Source organism: Dendrobates tinctorius, unplaced genomic scaffold, assembly GCF_039654945.1.
Source record: "Dendrobates tinctorius isolate UK_male_01 unplaced genomic scaffold, ASM3965494v1 ptg000083l, whole genome shotgun sequence".
Lineage (NCBI taxonomy): Eukaryota > Metazoa > Chordata > Amphibia > Anura > Dendrobatidae > Dendrobates > Dendrobates tinctorius.
Genome location: NW_027361751.1, coordinates 30,966,235 through 30,991,632, shown reverse-complemented (window position 1 = coordinate 30,991,632; position 25,398 = coordinate 30,966,235).

Sequence of the window (25,398 nt, the reverse complement as noted above, 5' to 3'; positions counted from 1 at the left end):
TGGACATTTCCACCTGCACAAGCTCTGCAGCAGCTATACAACTGCAAAAAATGTTGTGAGTGGTTGTGTCTGAACACAACCCATAAAGGGTGAGTACTTCAGAGTACTTTTTTCATTTTCATTGATTTATACCAGGTGAAGCCCTATGTCTGCGCCCCCTCCCTTGTTTTTCCTTTGATGTCCACCTTTGGAATGCTCCAGTGTATGGTGGGCCCCATATATCATTCTCCAGAGTATAGTGCTCCCCAAAAATTGCTCCCAACCTTTAAAACAATTAAATAAGTCTCCTCACTAGGGAATCCCTGTACTCTGGACTCCTCATCGTCCCCATCTTCCATCTCTCTGCACTTGGACTGTTTAGGCAGAGGGAGTACAGATGTGATGTTATCGCGCTCTCTGACCAGAATGTCACTGTCAGGAAACGTGGAAGACGTCACAGCGGTGGAGCAGGGAGAGGTAAGTATTTCAACTTTGCAAGTGCTGTGATCCTGAGCAAGCAGGGGGGGCCCACTCGTTGGTGACGGCACTGGCACAGGGCCCCTCATAGTAGGGCGGTGTGTCTGATGGCGGGTGGGGTGGGGGTGGGCCCTCCCACCGGCAGGGACCCCACCCTCCCACCAGCAGGGACACTTTTGCGGACACTTTTGCGTACTATGAGGGGCCCTGTGCCAGTGCCGTCGCCCATGAGTATGCCCCCACCTGCTTAAGGAAGCTGCACTTTCATCTGCACCTTCCTCTTTGTCACCGTGTAAGGTGGTATAGTATGCGGGAAGGGGAACCTGAGTTTCATCAAGGTCAGATTCTGGCTGTGAAGAGTGCGAGGGGAATGTAGTGGTCTGGGTCAATGTACCAGCAGAATCATCTAGCAGTGGCTGGGCATCAGTGCACTTGTGGCGCCCCCAGGAGTACGGTTGCCACAGTGGCATTACCTTCCTCCTAGGGAGTGTGATGTCATGCTTGGGAGCAATGAAGGATTTCTCTAGCAGTTAAACCAACACACAACACAGTTCCCACTCCAGGCCAGCAGGGAGACCTCTGAACCTGACTGCTGATGAGCTGCTCTCTGTGGTCGGGAGGAGGGAAGTTAGGGCAGTCTGTGAAGGGAAGGGGAAGTGTTTGGACGTGAGAAGGGGAGCTGGAGGATGAGCAGAGTTAAGGCTCACTCTTAGCTGGAGCGCATGGTCCAGATTCCGGTCTCCGAGTTTGTAGGGACACTGACGGTCCTGCAGCAGAAGCCGGAGGAAGTAGCAGCTGTAAATGCTCTGTTCCCAACTAAGGCTCGGAGGCCCCAGTAGCGACATGTGTGAGCCAGAAGGAAAAGGTTACGGCTGCCTGCCATACGAGAAAGTTCCAAAAGAGAGTCAACAGGAGGAACTTCAGTGAACTCAGTACTGCGAGTACCTCAGATAAGCACTACCTATCTGCAGAGAGAGAATTCCTAATTTGCTTCCAGGCTGACCAACTCCTTCTCCATCTGTACTCTGGGTCCTGGACGGCACTTACCAAGTACAGGTAAAGGAACTGCACGACAGTGTCTGTCATCTTTCTCCTGCGCCTGGTGCACGGCTCTGCTACATCCTGCACTGCACACCATCTACCAACTCTTTCATCTGCCCTGCGACTACGGCCCTACCTGTGCAGGGCTTCTACATCTTAGCTGCACCACAACATCTGTCCCAGAGAAGTGACACTGCAGCGCGGGTCAATCTGATCAGAAACCACAGGTGGCGTCACGTATCATTCACCTATAAACGTTATTCACTCCTTTGCATGGACGCCCATGCCCACGGACCGGGTCACCACCACCATGACACATCCCTCTGAGACACCGGCCCGGTACCGATTAACCCCACTGCCCTGGCTGGCCACCCACACTCGATGTCAGATTCATCTTGGACTGGGGAATTCACGATTTGAATTGATAACCCAGGCATGGTATGTGGGAAAGAGCTACATGGACTAATGTGAAATGTGGCCTGCTGCATTATTCACTTTTGGTGGGGGTGAAGGACACAAGGAAAGGGGTTCTTCCTGACCAGGAGCTAGCACTTGACAACTCAGTGCTTGCATTTTTTTGAAACTTCAGAAGAGGAGGGCATATTAGCTGGAGTCTGTTTCGGCAATGTAAGCCCAAACCATTTCCTGATGCTCCGGCTTTAAAAGCGTTTAACCTACTCCCAGAAAAGGTAGCCTTCCAGGCGTTCCGTAGGCAGACCATGACGCAGGCTCAACACCTCCTGCCTTAGCTGCTATTGTGCTTTTGCCACTACCAGCAGATGCACCACCACCATCAGTACCAGCTGGCCCCCCAACATCCGTGGCCTCTTCCACCATACTTCAAAATTTAGGAGAAAATGTACCCAAAATAACATCAGATATATGGTACTGTATCAGAAGCGTACAGCTCTATACAGTCAAAGGACAATTGTTAATCTCCCTACATATTTCATGAGTCACACAGAGACGCTCACAGACTCAGTATGGATTACGCAAGAATATAAAAAGTAGAAAAAGGGTACAGTATCATCAGATAGCAGGTATATATAGTATAGTTTAAACATTCTAAATCTCTGTGTATATTTCAGGAGGCAGACACAGACGCTCTCAGGCTCAGTATGGATTACAACACAATATAAAAAGCTGTAAAACGGTAATAGATCTGAAGCGTACAGCTGTATACAGTGTAGGGGTCATTGTCAATCTCAGTATTTATTTCCAGAGTCAGAAACAGACTCTCACTTGGTCAGTTTGGATTAGACCAGAATATAAAAACCAGTAAATGGGTAATGTATCACAAGTGTAGAACTGTACACAGTGTTGGGGTAATTTTTAAATCTACATATAAATTGCAGGAGTAACCCTCAGACTCTCACACGCTCAGGATGGATCACATCTCAATATAAAAAGAAGATCCACAAGAAATAATCACACATGTGGGCCAATGTTCCAGGTGTCAATGATACACTTAGAGTGGTGGGTGGAGAAGGACTTTCTGGCAGAAAGGGTACAGTATCACCAGATACCAGGTATATATAGCATAGTTTAAACATTAAAAATGTACGTCTATATATCAGGAGTAGTGTTGAGCCACCCCGCTAGTGTTCGAGTTCGGTTTGGTTCGTCGAACAGGAGGCAAGTTCGTCGAATGTTCGTCGAACGTTCGACGAACACCATCGAACCCCATTGAAAACAATGGCAGGCAAACACATTTAAAACACATACAAAACACCTTAAAAGGTGTCCCAAAGCAGACAAAATGCTCAGAAGACACAAATAACATATGGAAAAGGGCAACTACATATAGAAAAGAGGTGGAGGAGTAGAAGGAGGAGGAGGAGACACAGATATAGGCATGTCATGCCCTTATAAAGTCAAGAAAAGCTGGAATAAAAATCTAAAACACAAACAAAATTCTAAAATTCTAAAATCAAAGACGATCATATACCGTCTGACTTCCCACCATAAATTATGCCAACTGCCGATCGGGCGGCGTTATTCGCATGACCCTCTAAACAGCGTCCATGAAGGCAAAGTGTTTGGTTTACGGGGGCAGTATGGTTGCAAAGCTGGACCTTAAAGGAATGTCCAGAAGGGCACCACCACAAGGAGTGGAGCCTGCGGTTTAATTGGACTCCACACGGGCAAACTCAACCATGCCAGCGACTGAAAAGATGGACAGATTGCAAGCTTTCTCGATTCTGTGGGTGGTGGTGCATGGCCGTTTTTAGTTGTGCTAGCGATTTGTCAGCTTAATTCCGTTAACGAACGAGACTTCGGCATGCCCCCGTGGTCCGCATCCAGCTTACTAGAGGGACACGCGAGGCTCTGGCACGCGAGATCGAGCAATAACAGGTCTGTCATGCCCTTACATGTCCGGGGCTGCATGTGCGCTACACTGAAAGGACCAGCGTGTGCCGCTTACAGGTGCGGATAACCCGCTGAACCCCGTTAGTGATGGGGATCTGGGATTCCAATTCTTCCCCACGAACGAGGATTTCCCAGTAAGTGCAGCTCAACCGGAATTCCGGAATTAGGCCTAACCGGCATTCCAGAAAGAATGTGCAAAAATTAAGTGTCCAAACCACAGGTTTGCTTAACAGCTGGGCTCCTCAGCTGAGTAGCACACAGTTCTTACATAAACAGGTGGCATAGCTAGGTTCCCGGGTGCGCTCCTCTGCTGAGCATTAGACACAGGTACTAGGCCCAAAGTATTGACTGGGCTAAATGGAGTTAAAAAATGGTTCTTACATAAACAGGCGACATAGCTAGGTTCACGGGTGGGCTCCTCTGTTGAGTAGCAGACAGTGCTACAAGGCCCAAAAGGATTTCCTGGACAAGATGCGGTAAAAAATTATTAGAAACACACACGGTGTAGCTCCTTGACAGGTGTACTACACCGCTGACTACCAGACACCGCTACTATGCCATGAAACTGTCTATTAACATTGAAAAGCATTATTAATGTGAGAATAAAGTTACGCTTTTGGCGAACGAACCGTTCTTGAACGGAACCTCGAACAGTCGAATTTTAAGCAAAGTATTCGAGTTCGACGAACGGCTCGAACACCGCCCAAAACAGCTCGAATTTGAACTTGGCAAACAGTTCGACTCGAACACCGCTCATCTCTAATCAGAAGGCATACTCAGACGGTCTCAGGCCCAGTATGGATTCGACAAGATTGTAGAAAGTTGAGAAAGGGTACAGTATCACCAGATAACAGGTATATATGTAGCATAGATTAAACATTAAAAATCTCTGTGTATATTTCCGGAGTCCGACAAAGACACTCACAGCCTCAGTATGGATTAGACAAGAATCTAAAAAGTAGAAAAAGGGTTATGTATTCGAAACGTACACCAGTATACACTGTTAGGGTATTTTTCAATGTTCATATATATTTCAGTCTCAGTAAGACAGTCCAGACTCTCCGTAAGAGGAAACGAGATGGATACAAGTACAGACGGAAAGTCGAGTGATTGCAGAAATTTTGGAATTACTAATCACGGGAAAAACTCCCGGGAGAATTCTCAGAGGTGATGCTGACCCTCAATTACTTTGTCTGTGGAGACAGCGAAAACAGTTCTTTGTGAAGAAAGGGTTGCTGTATCGCAGTACCGTGGATCCCATCACCGTTGCTCATCTCCATCAAATTGTGATCACAGGGAGAGATGTAGACATGGTCCTCACTGCCTATCATGATCTGTCAGGTAACTTTGGAGTGCAAAAGACAGAAGCCACAGGCCATAGGCGATTCTATTGGATTGGCATGAGAGGACACATTTAAAAATGTGGGCAGGAATGTCACACGTCTGTGTGTAGGAAAACTGTGAAAGCTGATGATAAACCACCACTGCATTATATACAAGTAGAAAAGCTACTGACCAGAAAAACACAGGGATCACCAAAAATAATGATAATTTTTATTGAGACAACCATTGACAACACACAATAAAAACAGTTAAAAGTCATAACACATGACAGATCATACACAAGGCTCCTAATAAAGCCAAACAAGCATCCCCCATAGAACAGAAATAAATGGGCAATAATGCAGATAATCTGAGGAGAGCAGTGTGTAACAATAATAATCAGTAACAATGATTCAGAATATAATATCCTAATAACCCTGTTACATATGGGGGAGCTTGTGCTGGGCACTCCACAAGCTCCCCCATATGTAAGAGGGTTATTAGGATATTCTGGGCAACGGTATTTTTTGCATTTTCTGCAGGGCACGTTTTGTGTGTTTATTTCTCACATGGCACAATTTGCTCTCTTCTACTTTGGTTTTACTTCCACCTGTCCCTATATATTTACTTATATTGCTGCAGCTATATTGTTGGACATGTTGTGAGTCTATGGATAACTAACAGTTTGCTATTAGTGGCATGTATTGAATTTTGTACTTTCTGAATCATTGTTACTGATTATTATTGTTACACACTGCTCACACTGCTGTGTGCCGGGAATGCCTCAAACAAACGGTTTACCAGAGTTGCTTGTTTGTTAGCCAATATTAGCTCTAGGCTCTCCTGTGGCATGATGTTTTGGAATTTGCCTTTATAGCGTGGATCCAGAATGCTGGCCAACCAGTAGACATCATCATTCATCATTTTGGCAATGCGGGGGTCCCTTTTTAGGATCTGCAAGGCATAATCAGACATGTGGGCCAATGTTCCTGGTGTCAATGATGCACTGCGAGTGCTGGGTGGAGAAGCACTTTCTGGCTAATCCACATCCCTCCAGTCACGCACAAACCCTGTACCTGACCTTGCCATGCCAACATTTTCTCTTGCCCCCTGAGAAGCATCCTCCTCCCTTAAATAATCATCCCCATCCTCCTCCTCTTCCTCTTCTTCCTCCACCTCATCCAGGAGAGTTCCCTGAGCAGGCAGTGACTGACTGTCATCAAGACTTCCTTCCTCCTATTCCTCCTCGGCTGAAGACGCCTGCTCCCTAATGTGCGTCAAAGTTTGCATGAGCAGACGCATAAGTGGGATGCTCATGCTTATGATGGCGTCGTCTGCGCTTACCAGCCATGTGCATTCCTCAAAACACTGAAGGACTTTACAGAGGTCTTTCAGCTTCGACCACTGCACACCAGACAACTCCATGTCTGCCCTCAAACTGCCTGCCCGTGTATCCTCCCACAAATGCATTACAGCCTGCCTCTGTTCGCACAGCCTCTCAACCATGTGCAGGGTGGAGTTACACCTTGTTGCAACGTCGATAATTAGGCGGTGCTTGTGAAGGTGGAGCAATCGCTGCAGCTTCAGCATACGACTGGAGTGTACGGGCGACCAGCGGATGTGCGAGCACAGTCTTCACACCTTATGGAGCAGGGCTGTTAACTCTGGATAATTATTGAGGAAGCACTGCACCACCTGGTTCAAGGTGTGAGCCAGGCAAAGTATGTGTCTGAGTTTTGAAAGGGCTATGGCTGCCACAAAATTCCAGCCGTTATCACTAACTACCTTGCCTGCCTCAAGATGAAGACTGCCCAGCCATGACTCAGTTTGTCGCTGCAAGAAGTCGGCCAGTACCTCCGCGGTGTGTCTGTTGTCGCCCAAACACATAATCTTCAACACAGCCTGCTGACGCTTACCACTAGCTGTTCGATAGTGGAACACCTCTTGTGCAGCACTGGCAGCTGCGGATGGAGTGCTCGTGTGACTGCGCTCTGTGGAAGAGATTTCGCTTCTGGAGGAGGAGGAGGGTCAAATGCCTACAGCCAGCTGTTTCCTATACCGTGGGCTAGGCAGCACTGTCCCATCACCGCTGTCCCCTGTGGACCCTGCATCCACCACATTAACCCAGTGCGCAGTGATGGACACGTATCGGCCCTGGCCATGCCTACTGTACCATGCATCTGTTGTGAGGTGCACCTTTCCACTCACTGATTGCATGAGTGTATGGACAATGCGGCCTTTCACATGCAGGTGGAGGGCTGGGATGGCTTTTTCGAGAAAAGAAGTGCCGACTGGGTAGGTCATAGCGTGGTACTGCGTAGGCCATGAGCTCGCGGAAAGCTTCGCTTTCAACCAACTGGTAGGGCATCATCTCTAACGAGATTAGTTTGGCAATGTGGGCGTTCAAACACAGTGTACGCGGTAGAGAGGATGAGTACTTTCTTGTCCTATTCATAGTCTCTGGTAGGGTGAGCGGGACTTGAGAGCTGCATATGGTGGAACTAGCGGTGGACATGGCGGACTGAGAGAGGGTTGGTGATGGTAATGGTGTTGGTGGTCTTGCTGATGGCCTAGATTCAGTCTTTCGTAGCAATAACATTGTGATTCCCTGACTGCTTTGGCCTTGCGACGACACCTCAACATTTGCTGCTGGTGGTGTGCTAACCGGTGGGCTTATAGTGGGGGAAGCGATGTAGCATTGCTGACTACCTTCATTCGGAGCAGGTGCACATGTGGTACGTGAGGTTTGGTAGTCCATCCACGCTTGCAAGTGCATGGTGGTTAAATGTCTAAGCATGCAACTGGTATTCAAATTTCTCAGATTTTTCCCTCGGCTAAAGGTCTTTGCGCACTTCTTACAGATAACTTTTGCCTGATTATAAGGATTTTGTTCAAAATAGTGCCACACTGCACTCTTCCTACTATGGAAGACATTTTGAGGCCTTGCACGCTGTGCTAATTTGACCGTCTGGCTAAGCTGTCCTGCAACTCTTTTGGTTTTTGTAACACATTTTTGGACTGCTAGGGGCCTGCCAGCTAACAGCTGTTGCGATGTTGATGCCTGCTGCGGATCCTCCTCCTCCTCTTCTGAGCTATTGGCAGCGGCACCCTCTTCCCCCAATGGATGCCGCATTCTTCACTTTTGGTAGGGGTGAAGGACAGAAGCCTCCACTGACGACTCAGTGCTTTTATTTTTTTGAAACTTCAGAAGAGGAGGCGATAGAGCTGGAGGCTGTGTCAGCAATGTAAGCCAAAACTTGTTCCTGAAGCTTCGGCTTTAAAAGCGGTTTACCTACTCCCAGAAAAGGGAGCCTTCGAGGCCTTGTGGAGCCAGACGATGATGCAGGCTCAACACCTCCTGCCTTAGGTGCTATTGTGCTTTTGCCACTACCAGCAGATGCACCACCACCACCACCATCAGTACCAGCTGGCAACCCACGCCCACGTTCATGGCCTCTTCCACCATACTTCCTCATTTTTGGGAAAATGTACCCAAAATACCACCAGCTATATGGTACTGTAAAACAAGGGACAAGGTGTATATAGTATTGGGGAGAATTTGAATCTCCCTAGAGATTTAGGAGGCAGAACTATTATCTCAGGCCCACTATAGATTACACCTCAATTTAACAGGCTGAAATTGGCTGGTGTATGACAAAGTACAAGGTGTATATAGTTGTTATGAATGAGTCACCGAGGAGGAAAAAACAAAAAGCAAGTTAAGCCCAGAAAACCGGAGAGGTTGGTAACTAGCGGATTGCAGATTCCTGATCCTATCCACAACAACTAGCAGTAGCCGTGGAGCGTGCCTACGGTGGTCCTAGACACCTCGTCACGGCCGGAGAACTAAATAAGCCTAAAGAAAGAAAGGGAAAAATTAAAACTGCCCCAGAGCAGACTCCAAAGCAAAAGACAGCCCCCAACATGTATTGTCGGTGAAACAAGATGAAAACACAGACACAGGTAGAAAGATAGGCTGAGCAAACGATGGGGCCCTCGCTAACTAGAAAGGACAGGAAAGAAAAGCTGCTGTCTGCAATCACGCAAAAAACCCTGCCAAAAAGAATGTCCAACACGTCTGATAGAGAAAGGCCCTGAAGTCGCTAGACTTCAAATCACTATATCAGCACTCAGGTATATTCTGAATACAGAGCAAAAGAGATCAACTGATCAGAGACAAAATGGGGATTCAGCCCAGTCCCAGCCAGGGCTGGTTGAACACAAAAACTAAGTAAACCAGACAAAAACTCATATGAACAATAGCAGGGAAAACTTAGCTTTAGGAAGGCAGGAACCAAACTGGAAACCAGGAGCCACAGTCAGGAAAAATCACCAGCAAGAAACTAGGGAGTCGGCTGCCTTAAATCCAATCAGAAACTCCTGATGTCCAATCGCAGTCCTCTTCCTCAGATGGCCGGTCTCTGCCATTTAGATCAGGTTCATTACCTCCCTTCACCAACAGAGGGAGTCCAGATAGAGAACTCACTACTCCTCTGTCAGCACAGCCAGCTCCATAACCCTCACCAGAAGCCAGAGGCAAACCCGAAAATGAGCTCACAACATATAGTATTGGGGAGAATTTGAATCTCCCTAGAGATTTTAGGAGGTTGAACTATTATCTCAGGCCCACTATAGATTACACCTCAATTTAACAGGCTGAAATTGGCTGGTGTATGACAAAGTACAAGGTGTATATAGTATTGGGGAGAATTTGAATCTCCCTAGAGATTTTAGGAGGCTGACAATGATGCTCTCAGTCCAAGTATGGCAGCAGGCAGCCTAATAAGCAGGACTGCTGCACACAAAAGTGTGGAAAAAAGAACGCTTGGTAACTGCAGAAAAGAGGAAGAAAAGTATTTTTGCTTTTAAAAAAGCAGTTTGCACAGCAGTGTGCAAACAGCAATGCAGCTATCAGGGAGCCTTATAAGGCAGCCTAATAACCAACAGAGCTGATGCACAAAAATATATCCTCCCCTGTCACTGCACACAAACTGTTGTGTTGTACAGTGAAAATCGCTACCAGCAGAAGCAGTTTTTTTGTTCTTCTTCCCTGCCTAACGCTCTCCCTTATTCAGAATCAGCAGCAGCAACCTCTCCCTATGCTAAGATCGGCAGAAGTAAGATGGCAGTCGGCGTGCACGCCCTTTTATAGCTCCTGTGACGCCACACAAAGCAAGCCAATCACTTGCATGCCCTTCTCAAAGATGGTGTTGACCGCTGCCGATGTCATTGCGTTGCCCACAGTGTGCGTCCTCCATCATTGGCTGAAAAAGGGCGCTGGAAGCATCTTTTGAAACGCGACTTTGGCGCTCTGGTCACCGACCTCATGGCTGACCTCATGCTATGGTTGGGTTTTGTTTCATGAAACCCGACTTTAGCGAAAGTCGGCGACTTATGAATTTGACCGACCCGTTTTGCTCAACTCTACTTCCTAGCATAAAGTGCTCCTGCCAATGTCAAATGATTTGCCTGTCCTGAACTGAAAGCCTGTTTCTCTGCTATGCCTGTATGAAGTTTCTCAGACAGAAGAGCAGGAGCAGAGATAAAAACACTCCCCCACATCATGCAATCCGTCTCATCATCTCTGCTGATAGAAACAGATTGAACAGGCAGTGCACATGAAGTTAGACGGAGGGGTGATACCTAGTGGCTGACACTTTGGAATTATTTTTTTTTAAGAGTATGATGAGAATTTTAAATAAAGTGATTTGCAGATTGTTTATCTATCAAATGAGATCAAGTTGTTTTAAGATATAGTCATAACAGAAAGAAAATAAGAAAATATTGGGAATTAAGCAAAGGTTTCAATATACAGCTCTGGCAAAAAATAAGAGACCACTTTCAAATGTTCAGTTTTTCTGATTTTTCACTTTATAGGTATATTTTTAGTAAAATGTAAATTGTTCTTTCAGTCTTTAAACTTCTGACAACATGTCTCCGAATTTTGTATTTTTTTCTGGCAAAGAAAAATGGTCAAAATTTAAAAAAAAACCAGTGCTTTCAGACTTCAAATAATGCAAAGAAAACAAGTTCATCATTATTTAGAAACAACAATACTAATATTTTAATTCAGGAAGAGTTCAGAAATTAATATTTTGTGGATTAACCATGATTTTTAATCACAGCTTTCATGAGTCTTGGCATACTTTCCACTAGTCTTTCACACTGCTTCTGGCTCAAAAATGTAAGCGGTTCTTCTTTGTTTGATGGCTTGTGACTATCCATCATCCTCTTGATTACATTCCAGAGGTTTTCAATGGGGTTCAGGTCTGGAAAATGGGCTGCCCATGACAGGGTTTTGATGTGGCGGTCTCTTAATTTTTTTCCAGAGCTGTATATATTAATTAGTAAAAATCAAGTAACCTTATCTGGCTGCTGTGTTTTGTATGTGTATGCGGTGAACACTGAATGCTGACATTTTATAAGTAGAACGAATACTTGCAGAGAGCCATTAAATGAAATACTTCTGACTGTGTGACAATTGCAGGAGAAATGGCAAACCCTTTCATGAAGCGTCTGACAGCCTAATCCACTGTCATATTTAAAAATATCAGAACACAATGTATGCTGCCATTACTTATTTATTGTCCCCACTGTCACCAAATGATGGGTCCCCTTTAAAGGCTACATCTTAAGGCCCCTTTATATTTAGTGATGCACCAGCGGTCCCGACCATGACACGACCCAGTCAGGATCGCTGGTGCATCGCTAAATGGTCGCTAGTGAGCTGCCAAACAGGCAGATCTCACCAGCGATGCAGCAGCGGTCGGCAGTCGCACTTACCTTTCAGACGTAGCGAGGGTGTCCGTCTTCCGCCTGCATCCATGGCTCGCTCGTCGGCGCCAGCAGGAAGCCGACGACGAGAAATGGACCAGGCCGATCTCGCGCGATCAACGATAGCCAGCGGAGGAGCCGGTCGGAGGTAAGTATCACATGTAGCGATATCGCTAGCAATATCGCTGCTACGTCACAAAATCGGTGACGCTTTAGCGATATTGCTAGCAATATTGCTATGTGTAAAGCCCCCTTTAAACACATGAACGTTGTGATAAAGAGAAAACAGGTTGAAATGCCGTGACCTATGGGCTTTATTGTCAGGCTCTCCGATGTCTTAAAATACATCATACTTTGTGTTAAGCGGAGTGAGAAACCCTTTTAATTCTTGTGAATTTTCCTATTTCAGATGTAGGGATGGACCAAGAGCTCAGAGGCTGGCTACACTCTTGTACGTATTGGCTTATTCATGAGAAAGCAGTGACACACTGATTCACTGCAAAATAGTTGCTCCAATATATATTACACTATTAAACGTGGCCGGGAATGGTTAACTGTCCGTATTATTGGTGTCAGGACGCTTCCTATCTCCCGAGAAGCTTCCATTGTTTTATCTGGAAATAACATCGGCAGGAGCTGCTGCCCGAGAGGTTGAAAGTGCATGGATGATCCCACTGTAATGCAATGCATTCTTCTTGTTCTTTAATGCAGGCAATTTAGGCCGCATATCGCCAATACAGATTTAATAGAACAAATACCGTATCGTTATGGAGTCCGCAAGGAAAGAAATGAGATGCTCCATTTGACAAATACGTGGCACAGGCTGCATACAAATCTCTGTAAGTGAGGAAATTGTTGGGTTATAGCCGAGATAGCACGAGCAGAAGAAGAAATGTGTAAATATCTGTTCTGGTATAAATAAATGTTCGAGGGAAACCTGTAACCTTCTTGTGACCCAGACAGTGAATTAAAACCATATCAGAGAATAACATTTCTATTCCCCGGAGATTAGGCAGCGGTAATAGAGAAGTGTTTTACCAAACACAACCTATAAATGCGGCAGTCACAGGAAAGCGAGAGCCTGCGGGGATATTTATCTTCCCTTTCCCTGCACCCACAATGGGAGGTGCCACACGATGTCCCAAACTGCTGTGAATGAGGTGATTAATAAACCTAAAGAACAAACTAAAGCCCTTACATTAAATATCACAAGCTTAAAGGGATTTTCAGACCTTTCAAAATACGGCACAGCAAACGGATCATTATCACAAGTCTGTAAAAAATGTATTTTCCAGGTACCAAGGTTTTTAGAATGGATTTAGGGTATTTTGAGGGTGCTAAATTCAAAAATTCCATTACTTTTGCTGAGTTTGTTCAGTTTTTCAGATAATTCATCCATGAAAATAATGCGACTTGTGCGTGATAACCAGGGTCAGTTTTTTTGACAAAGTGGGGCCCTAGGCTAAAGATTAAAATGGGGCCCCAAATGGTAACATATTGCACATCACACAGAAGCATTTCTGTTGTATTTACATGCGCTGAATTCAGGCCGCTAAACGAGTGTGATCGACAATACTGAAGTCGTTTGACCCTTGTTTCTCGGCCTTTTTACACCAACTGAGAAATATTCTGTTGTTTAAGTGTTCCCTTTATTTTTTTGAGCAGTGTAGTATAATACACTCCCCATGGTCCTCCATATAGTATAATACACTCCTCATAGTCCTCCATATATTAAAATACACTCCACAGTCCTCCATATATTAAACTACACTCAGTCCTCCATATAGTATAATACACTACTCAGTCCTCCATATAGTAAAATACACTACTTATAGTGCTCTATGTAGTGTAATGCACCACCATAGTCATCCATGTAGTACAATTCATATCCCATAGTATAATGCACCCCATAGTTCTTCATATAGTATAATGTATTCCCTATAGTCCTCGATATAGTATAATGCAGCTCACATATAGTGCAGCCACCCCATAGAGCATAATTCTGCCACCCCACAGAGTATAATGCAGTCACCCCAGAGTATAATGCAGCAACCCCACAGAGTATAATGCAGCCACCCAATAAAGCATAATGCAGCCACCCCACAGAGTATAATGCAGCCACCCCAGAATATAATGCAGCCACCCCACAGTGTATAATACAGCCACCCCACAGAGTATAATTCAGCCACCCCAGAGTATAATGCAGCCCCGCCATACAATATAATGTAACCCCCATAGAATATAATACAGCCCCCCTCATATAGTATAATGCAGCCCCTCCATAGAATATATGGTAGCCCCCTCATAGAGTATAATTCAGCCCCCACAGAATATAATGCAGCCACTCCATAGAATATAATGTAGCCACCTTATGTTGTATAATGTAGTCCCTCCATAGAATACAATGTATCCCTCCTCATTGAGTATAATGCAGCCCCATAGAATATAATGAAGCCCCCATGCAATATAATCTAGCCCCCCCATAGAATATAATGCAGCCCCCCATAGAATATAATGCAGCCCCCCATAGAATATAATACACAGCCCACCCATAGAATATAATACAGCCCTCATAGAATATAATGTACCCCCATAGAATAAAACACAGCCCACCCATAGAATATAATACAGCCTCCCCCACAGAATATAATGTACCCCCCATAGAATAAAACACAGCCCACGCATAGAATATAATACAGCCTCCCCCACAGAATAAAATGTACCCCTCTCAAAGAATATAACACAGCCTCCTCCATAGAATATAATGTACCCCTCCATAGTATATAACACAGCCTCCTCTATAGAATGTAATATAACACCCTCAAAGTATATAACACAGCCTCCTTCATAGAATATAATGTACCCCCATAGTATATAACACAGCCTCCTCCATAGAATATAATGTGCCCCCATAAAGTATATAACACAGCCTCCTCCATAGAATATAATGTGCCCCCACAAATTATATAACACAGCCTCCTCCATAGAATATAATATGCCCCCCAATAGTATATAACACAATCTCCCCTATAGAATATAATGTACCCCCATAGTATATAACACAGCCTCCTTCATAGAATATAATGTACCCCCATAGTATATAACACAGCCTCCTCCATAGAATATAATGTACCTCCTGTAGTATATAACACAGCCTCCTCCATTGAATATAATGTGCCCCCGAAATAGTATATAACACAGCCTCCTCCATAGAATATAATATGCCCCCCAATAGTATATAACAGCCTCCCCCATAGAATAATATAATGTACCCCCCCATAATATATAACACAGTCTCCTCCATAGGATATAATGTACCCCCTATAGTATATAACACAGCCTCCTCCATAGAATATAATGTACCCCTCCATAGTATATAACACAGCCTCCTCTATAGAATGTAATATAACACCCTCAAAGTATATAACACAGCCTCCTTCATAGAATATAATGTACCCCCATAGTATATAACACAGCCTCCTCCATAGAATATAATGTGCCCCCATAAAGTATATAACACAGCCTCCTCCATAGAGTATAATATGCCCCCATTAGTATATAACAGCCTCCCCCATAGAATATAATGTACTCCCCATAGTATATAACACAGCCTCCTCCATAGAATATAATGTACCCCCCATAGTATATAACTCAGCCTCCTTCATAGAATATCATGTACCCCCATAGTATATAACACAGCCTCCTCCATAGAATATAATATGCCCCCAATAGTATATAACAGCCTCCTCCATAGAATATAATGTACCCCCCATACTACACTCACTGGCCACTTTATTAGGTACACCTGTCCAACTGTGTGTTAAGACTTAATTTCTAATCAGCCAATCACATGGCGGCAACTCAGTGCATTTAGGCATGTAGACATGGTCAAGACAATCTCCTGCAGTTCAAACCGAGCATCAGTATGGGGAAGAAAGGTGATTTGAGTGCCTTTGAACGTGGCATGATTGTTGGTGCCAGAAGGGCTGGTCTGAGAATTTCAGAAACTGCTGATCTACTGGGATTTTCACGCACAACCATCTCTAGGGTTTACAGAGAATGGTCCGAAAAAGAAAAAAAATCCAGTGAGCGGCAGTTCTGTGGCCGGAAATGCCATGTTGATGCCAGAGGTCAGAGGAGAATGGGCAGACTGGTTCGAGCTGATAGAAAGGCAACAGTGACTCAAATTGCCACCCGTTACAACCAAGGTAGGCAGAAGAGCATCTCTGAACGCACAGTGCGTCGAACTTTGAGGCAGATGGGCTACAGCAGCAGAAGACCACACTGGGTACCACTCCTCTCAGCTAAGAACAGGAAACTGAGGCTACAATTTGCACAAGCTCATCGAAATTGGACAGTAGAAGATTGGAAAAACGTTGCCTGGTCTGATGAGTCTCGATTTCTGCTGCGACATTCGGATGGTAGGGTCAGAATTTGGCGTAAACAACATGAAAGCATGGATCCATCCTGCCTTGTATCAACGGTTCAGGCTGGTGGTGGTGGTGTCATGGTGTGGGGAATTTTTTCTGGGCACTCTTTGGGCCCCTTGGTACCAATTGAGCATCGTTGCAACGCCACAGCCTACCTGAGTATTGTTGCTGACCATGTCCATCCCTTTATGACCACAATGTACCCAACATCTGATGGCTACTTTCAGCAGGATAATGCGCCATGTCATAAAGCTCGAATCATCTCAGATTGGTTTCTTGAACATGACAATGAGTTTACTGTACTCAAATGGCCTCCTCAGTCACCAGATCTCAATCCAATAGAGCATCTTTGGGATGTGGTGGAACGGGAGATTCGCATCAGGGATGTGCAGCCGACAAATCTGCGCCAACTGTGTGATGCCATCATGTCAATATGGTCCAAAATCTCTGAGGAATGCTTCCAGCACCTTGTTGAATCTCTGCCACGAAGAATTGAGGCAGTTCTGAAGGCAAAAGGGGGTCCAACCCCTTACTAGCATGGTGTACCTAATAAAGTGGCCAGTGAGTGTATATAACACAGCCTCCTCCACAGAATATAATGTATCGCCCCTCCAATAGCGCCACAGTCCAGTTTTCACGGATATATTAAAAAAACACAATCCTCACCTGTCCTCATGCCCCACGCTGCTTCAGGCTCTAGTCTCAGCGGCTGCACTGCCCTGGCCTGGCACACAATGAGTGTGCGATGATATGATGTCATCGTGCTCCCGCAGTTTCAGAGGCAGAGGGGAATGATGGGAGAGGGAGCGTCATCTGACGCTCTCTACTCCATCATTTATTTGAACTGTACCGGCGCCTATGATGCCTGTATAGTTCAATGTGGGGTCAGTGCTGGCGGCAGGCGGGCCCCCCTGCCTCACGGGCCCCATAGCGGCTGCGTGATGTGCCACTAGCTGAGGGTCCCTGAGGGTCTGGGGGCCCTAGGCAGCTGCCTGGTCTGCCTGCCGCTAACGCCGGCCCTGGTGATAACAAATGCAATAGCTTTTGTTTTTTTGACTCTTTAACAGCGTTTTAGGCTGGTTTCACATTTGCGGTTGTGTCTGCAGCGTTTCTGCAGCATGCGTCGTGTTTTCTTATCTTTAACATTGGGGATGCAGGTACATGCGATTGGATTGCCGCGTTTGATGACGCATGCGTCGTTTTGTCGTCTGCGGCTGGGCACGGTAAATGCAACATGTTGCAATTTTGGAGGCATCAATTTGCTGCCTAGAACCGTATGTGGTTGTTTGCGGAAGGAATGCGCTAAAACAATGCATTGCAGTCTATGAGAAAGCATGCATTCGCAAGCACACGCGTTTGTTTGCATTTGTGAACACATGTGTTTTTCCTGAATAAACCTGTCTAGACACTCCTGAGAGTTTCTCTCATCACACACAGTTGTGTGATCCCGGCCAAAAGTGCATTGTCTAACCATTTTTTTTTCTTTACAGTGCTCAAGGTCAAAACAAGTTGGTGATCGATGAAGGATCGCTTCAACAAGGACCTTCGTCAGGAGAACTGGGTTCCCTGTGGTTCTGGAGCAAGGATCAGAAAATATAAATATCACCACATGCTGGCATTTTTGAGACTGGTCCTTGCCCAGACAACATAAGTATTTTTGTGGCCTATTGGATTGTGTTGTATTGCCTAATCTGTATTTTTCTATTCCACAGGAGTTGGCGCTTTTGCTATTGTAAATGTTTGGGACTAATGTTTTTGTTTTCTTTTCACAGCACCTGGAGCAGCACCCTTGAGCCTGGTTCCGGAGCGGTCCTTCATCGAACAACCACGGACCCGTCCCAGCCATCCACCATCGAAGCAGCAAGTGGGCCAGAAACACAGACTGGAGACCAGGAAGCTGATCCATGAGGTGTTCCCCTGTCCCAGACCTCTGTCATTTCTTTTTCGGCGTATCGCCGTCAGCGGCAGAAGGCCTCAGACAGGACACTCATGCCCGAGTTTTTGCAAATGAGCTCGATCTTTCATGAGGGACTCAAGGCGATGGGAGACAGACTGGATAATGGCTTCAACCTTATGAAGACACTTATCCAGGATGTCAACCAAAGCCTTGACCAAGTGAAAGCCGACCTCCAGAGGCCAGCACATCATTTTGCAATCAAATTGAACAGGACATATTGGAACACCTTACTCCTGATTTTCAGTTGAATGTCATGCAGGCCTGCAATGCTGCTTACGTGCAGGCTATGCAGCAGACTCTGTATTTTCAACAGTCAGTGGTGGCATTTCCATCTGTGCCAACACTGACACGCTTGACCTCAATGCCGAGCTCTGCTGCATACCACTGCACGGCCACCACCATTTCAAGCCCTGCTGGACACCACTACAGCGCCACCACCATGCAGAGTGCTGTTGGACATCCCACCACCACCACCATGCCAAGTGCTGCTCCTGCTTGGACATCCTCCACCGCCACCAGCATGCAGCATCAGTACCCGGACCCTGGCAGGACATTCTCCACCACCACCAGCATGAAGCAGCAGCACCTGGACCCTGCCAAGACCTTCACCACCACCAGCATGCATCAGCAGCACCTGGACCTTGACAGGCCGGCCATCTGCACCAGGTCCCATCAGCAGCAGCAACACCCGGACCCTGGTAGGACCTTCACCTCCACCACCACCACCAGTATGTAGCAGCAGCACCCGGACCCTGCAAGGCCGTCCACCATCACCAGGCCACAGGAAGACACCACACTGAGGCTCCCCAGAAACCAGCGCAGATCCCAACATAGGAGGAAAAAAACCTCCCTCTATTGAGAGTTCATTTTCTGGTCTACAAGTTGTGAGTTCTCCTTCCAGACTCCCTCTGGTGGTAACAGGAGGTAGTGAGGCTGATTTAATCAGTAGAGATCTGCCACCTGATAATGAGGATGACGATTGGACCTCAGGAATCTCAGATTGGATTTAAGACAGCCGACGCCCTACTCTGGTGCTGGTGATTCCTACTGCTTGTCAGGTCTTGGTTCTCAGCGCTGTTCCAGTCAGCTCAATCTAAGTTTCTCTGCTAATGTTCACACTTGATTTTGTTGTTCTATTCAGTTTTTTGTGTGGTCAGCCAGCCCCGGCTGGGGCTGTGCTGAATTTCCACTCTTATTTTTCTGTATTTGCCAATTTGCTTTTTGTCCCTTATTACATTGTCTCTTTGTGCTCTGTCTCAGAATATTTCAGAGTGCTGATATAGTGGGAGAAGTCTAGTGACTTCAGGGTTAATTTTGCTATCAGAAGTTTTGGACATTATTTTGTAGGGTTTTGGGCAGATTGCAGACAGTGTCTTTCCTTTCCTCTCCTTTCTAGTTAGTTTGGGCCCCATCGTTTGCTCAGCCTATTTTCCTGCCTGTGTTTGTGTTTTCATCTTGTTTCACCGTCAATACATGTGTGGGGACTGTCTATTCCTTTGGGGTCTGCTCTGGGGCAGTTAGTTTTCCCCTATTCTTGCTTTAGGCTTATTTAGTCCTCCGGCCGTGACGAGGCGTCTAGGTTCATCGTAGGTACGCTCCACGGCTGCTGCTAGTTGTGTGGTTAGGATCAGTGATCTGCAATCTGCATAGTTACCAACCTCTCTGGTTTTTCTGGGCTTAGCATGTTTAGGTTTTTTCCTCCTCGGTGACCAATTCATAACATCCCTCCCCCTCGCCTCCCAATGTGTCTGTGATGTCAGGTTTGTCTCTCCCTTCCAGTATGTCTCTCCCGTCCCATGCCTCCAGTACCATCCATGACCTCCCTGACCCCACTAGTTTGATCGCCCCTTCTCCTGCAACCCTTGCGTTATCCTTACCCAGCCAGGCATCACAGCTCAACATCCCCCAGTTCCGTCACTCTATCCCCAGCAGCCGCAGTTAATTTTTTAAATTTTTGCAAGTAAATTTAATTTTTTTGCCCCCAATACTGTTTGGTTCTTTGTGTATTTCACTGCCGGCAACATACACCGTGCGCCATAAAAACACTGCGCCGTACATTTTAAGTATTTGACACCACATAGTTCCAGGAGTGACACAGCTTGAGTTGTCAAAAACTAATATGACTTGTATTTTCTCCATCATCTCTTCAATCTGCTTAATATATGTGATGCAGACAGAAGAGACAATGGAGGTAATACAAGGCATATCTATACTCACCTGGCCAGCTGTCAGAAATAGTGAATTCAGGATGCACAAAACCCAGCATCCTGAACTCACTATTTCTGACACTTTGTATTATACGTCCATCGTCTCTTCAGTCTGCTTCCAATAGATACTGCAGAAGAGACGCAGGATGTAATGACGTCAACTACCATAGCACTGACATCATAAGTGGTTTTGAGAGGAAAGACATAGGAGACTCAGTACAGGTATAAAACACGTTGTTTATTCACAACAAACATTAGGAACATTTTAAACATGACTGGTACAGACCCAAACCCAACAGAACATTTTACACCATATCATCTTGCCACGCAACACGTCCGATGTCAGAAACAAAGGAGGCAGCAAATTGGTCCCTCATGTGGGCAACTTCAACTGTTGACCGCAGAGGGTGATGCTGGTAATCTGGCAATGGGTTTGCAACTGGTTCATCCAGTTCAATGGTGGGTCACTCCTTAGCCATTATGTAATTGTAGAGAACCACACAGGCTTTGACAACCTCATCGACTGTCTCCATTTTTAGATTAATGGCTGTACTAAGAATGCGCCATTTGGAGATAAGAATCCCACTCAACAGTTCATTGGGCCTTGGTCAGTCTGTAGTTAAAAATCCTTTTGGGGCTGTTCAAGTCCCGCCTGGGATATGGCTTCAGTAGGTTTTCACACATCTAAAAGGCCTCATTCCCAAGCATTACAAATGGTATCAGTGGGCCTTGAGTGTTGGGGAGAAGTCGTGGCAAGGGTAAACTAAAATTTTTTTCATACAAGCGTCGGCCCATATCAGAGTTTTTAAAAGTCTGGGAGTCATTGCCACGGCCAAAAGCTCCAATGTCCACGGCGATAAAGCGATAGTCCGCATCTGCTATTGCCATGAGCACTACAGAAAAATATTTTTTGTAGTTGAAGTACTCTGATCCGATTCTGGCGGGTTTAGTAATCCGTATGTGCTTTCCATCCACTGCTCCCACACAGTTGGAGAAATTACACACTCGCCACTCGGCAGTTTCAAGCCACATTTCCACGGTGGGTAGGGGGATAAATTCATCTACGAAGCTGGGTGTCCTGTCTCCGAATGGCTCCTTGGACACGACCAAGCAAATCCCGGAAGGTCTCTTGAGACATCCTGGTATATTCCAGAAATTGCTCTGGGTTGGCATTGAGCTCACTGTACAGGGTGTGGTAGGCTCCACGGCTCTCCCAGACTTTAATAATGGGGTGCTCCTGTAGGGTTGAGCAGGTTCGCAGGATGCAGTGATGAGACACTAGACGGATGGTGGTTTGTGAAATAACTTTTATAAAACTGTAGCCGCTAGGCTTGACTGAACCAACATATATGAAAGAAAAAAACTAACAGTCCACGCAGGGACTCAACAATATTAACAAGACTATATTGCACTTAGCCTTCCAGGGGGTTGACGGTTTCGAGAGCGTGGCCGTGTAGAGGTCGCTGAGGCAGCTGTCCTGACGCCTCGCTACTCCATGAAGGAATGGGGCTCAACAGGCCCTGAAGAAAGCGATGTCGGTGGGGTGCAACAGGCCCTGAAGAAAGCAATGCCGATGTGGCGCAACAGGCCCTGAAGAAAGAGATGCCGGTGGGGCACAACAGGCCCTGAAGAAAACGCTGCCGGTGGGGCGCAACAGGCCCTGAAGAAAGCGATGTCGGTGGGGCGCAACAGGCCCTGAAGAAAACTATGCCGGAGGGGCGCAACAGGCCCTGAAGATAGCGATGCTGGTGGCGCGCGGTGATGATGCAGTACCACAGATGATCTGAAGCCGTCTTTTTCAAGGAGTCTCTCCCAAAGCCGGGGTAGCGGGCCTTTAATCTCGCCTATGACGAGGTGGCGTATCGTCAGGCCGGTGACGGCAGGGTCGCCGTGGTGGGGGAAGGCTGGGGGAAGTGTCCAAGCCTCCGCAGCCTGGTTATATGTACTCATGGCCACAACCTGAGGTAAAGATTCTCTCCCACAAAGGTGGGGGGCAGCGGGGATGATTCTCTGAGAACGGGGGCGGGGAGCAGTCTCCGGTAACAGTCTCTCCCGTCTCTCTTGTCGGTAAATGCGCAGTTTCCTACTCACAGGCTCCTGTCGGTGCCCCTGCAAGTCACCCTGCTTCCTGCCTTCTCTCTGGCTCTCTCCCAACTGCCACCTCAGCGCGCCCCCTGCTCCTTGTGTCCTAGCCCCACCCCCTGTTGCCCTGACAACTTCAGTCGCATGTCTCCCTTTGTAATCCCCCTGGTGTGGTTCCTTCAATAACCCTGATGGCGGTCTCCCTGGTTCCGGCCCAAACACTATATGGGGGTCCTCCTCCCCACACTCCAATAATGCCGACGCCGTCTTCTCCGTCTTTCTCTATTTCTTTGTAGCTCACAAGCAAATGCATAGGCAAGAAACAGCTTTATACTTAAATCCAGGTTGAAATAAAAGCTCTCCATGCGAAGATCCATCATGACACAGGATACAGGAGCAAAATCTGAAGATTTCAGCTGTCCAAGGGTCTATATAAAGATATCCCATAACACACGCCCACTGTTGTCCCATTGGTGGTGTCTGTTCATCTAGATTTTTCTCCTGTAAAATTTTCCACCATGTGCACAAAAAATGCAAACGCATGCAAAATGCATGCAAAAGCATACAAACACTGCGTTTTTTGACCACATGCGTAAGCTGATGCATCTTAAAACCGCTGCACTTGCATGTTTTTTCCTGCATTTGAGTATGCGGAAGATATGCTGCGGATTCAACCGCAAATGTGAAACTAGCCTTAGGTAATGAAATATCCCCTATAATTATTTTGCATTTCAATTTATAGGCTTACAATGCTATAAAAGCAACTTTTTGAAGTCAGAATTCTACTGTAATAAATGAATTAACTATTAAATATCTCAAAAACTAATTATTTAATATTTCAGAAACTAGAGCCAACCTAGAAAAACCAAAGTCATATTATTAATCAGCACCATAAACTTAGTATAAAACTATTCAGACATCGTTAGCATCAAAATCACTGTATACCATTATTATAAAAAAAAAAAAAAGAATTCCCCCCTCTTGAGCACCACTGTTCTGGTGGTATCTACTGGTACTGGAAGCATATCTGATCAGTGACCTCAGTGGTCAGATGGCCATTAGATGGGATGCTAACATTTCTGGTCTCATTGAAGACCGCTTAGGCAGTAGCACAGGAGTGGGGGGATGTAGGTAGCAAGTAACACTTAATTCTCTGTGCTATATTTTCATGACCAGTCAATTTTCTGTTCTTTTCATTTTTATCTCGTTTTTCCAGGAGCCATTACTTTTTTAGTTTTCGGTGGCTCGGTGATACAAGGATAAAATTCAGGTATCTGCGTGCTCGGATGTGCTCGCCCGCATGTTTGGCGAATGGTACACAGCCAATAAGCATGCGGGGAATGCCTACAAGTCACTGTAATGCCTTACCCCTCTTGGTAGTTGCATTACTGTGGTTGACTGCCCATGTCACATCATTAGGGGTCATAAAAGGACATGCACTGCCACGCTCGGCACACTGAAGCCATTGTACAGCTCTGTGACAGTTGTTGCTATTGAAAGCAGAGAGTTCTTGTCCAGGCCTGTGTGTGCACAGTTTAACAAATCAGAATCCTGTAGTGTTGGTATTGGTGCTGAAGCTGAACCATCATACTAAGGTCAGGGTCACACTAGTGTATTGCATCCCATGCGAGAGCAGAGCAGGAACCGAGTGTCATGCGTCTGTGCTCCGAGTCTCTCGCACAGAGAGGAATCGGAGCAAAGCTGCAGAGGAGGCAGAGAATTGAATTTCTCCATCTCCTCCATTGCCAGGGTCAGCGTATATCGCACTTCACTCGGATGATATCCGAGTGATGTGCGTTGTCTCACTCGCACCCATAATAATAATAATAATAAATTTTATTTCTATAGCGCCGATATATTCCTCAGCACTTTACATTTCAGAGGGGACTTGTACAGACGATAGACATTACAGCATAACAATAATCACATAGATCATTGTTAGGGACAGCGGAATGCACTAAATATTAAATGATAGAAAGTGCGTTCGCCGCCCGGGGTCCACCGTGCAGTAGGTGTTAAAACCACTGCTAGACAATGGCAGACGCGATATATGGCGGTATAATGCGCACGGGTTCAACGTCACCCGATGTGCGCACAGCGGACTCTGTTAACTCACAGAGTCGCTGTAACATAAACACCGAGCCTGTTAGATTCACAGGTCTCAGCGAAATTACACACACGCAATCAGGTCACAGGACAGGGTCCAAGACAGGGGACGGTGTCTGTCTAGACCTACCGTGCGTGCGGCGTCGCTACTGCGGACGCCGGTAAGTGCTGCTGAATGCAGCGCGGCGGCAGACACAGCCGCTATGCGAATGCAGTGAGAGACGTGACACCACCGGACGCTAGTGTAAAGGTGCGGTGTGCACAGTGGCCTAAGGTTTGCCACTGACTGGCGCTGACTCTTTCAATGGTTCCCTATCCACATGCGTAATATCAGAGGGAGGGGAATCTTAATAAGTCAGTCACCAGAATCATACATCCTTCACTGTTGTGAGTTCATTTTCCCCTCCGTCACTGAGGCCTGGTGAACTCCCTATTCTAGTGAAGGAAGGTAGTGAGCCTGATTATCAGACACCTGGGACTAATGAAGACAATTGGCTGAGTGGAGTCACTGACTGGATTTAAGGCAGCCTACGCCCTTGCTGCCCTGCGGGTGATTTCTCTGTGGACTCTTGGACACCAGTCTGATTCCTTCTCTCCTAAAGCTAAGTTTTCTGTTTTGCCTTTTGCATCTAAGATTTGTTTTTGTTTTTCT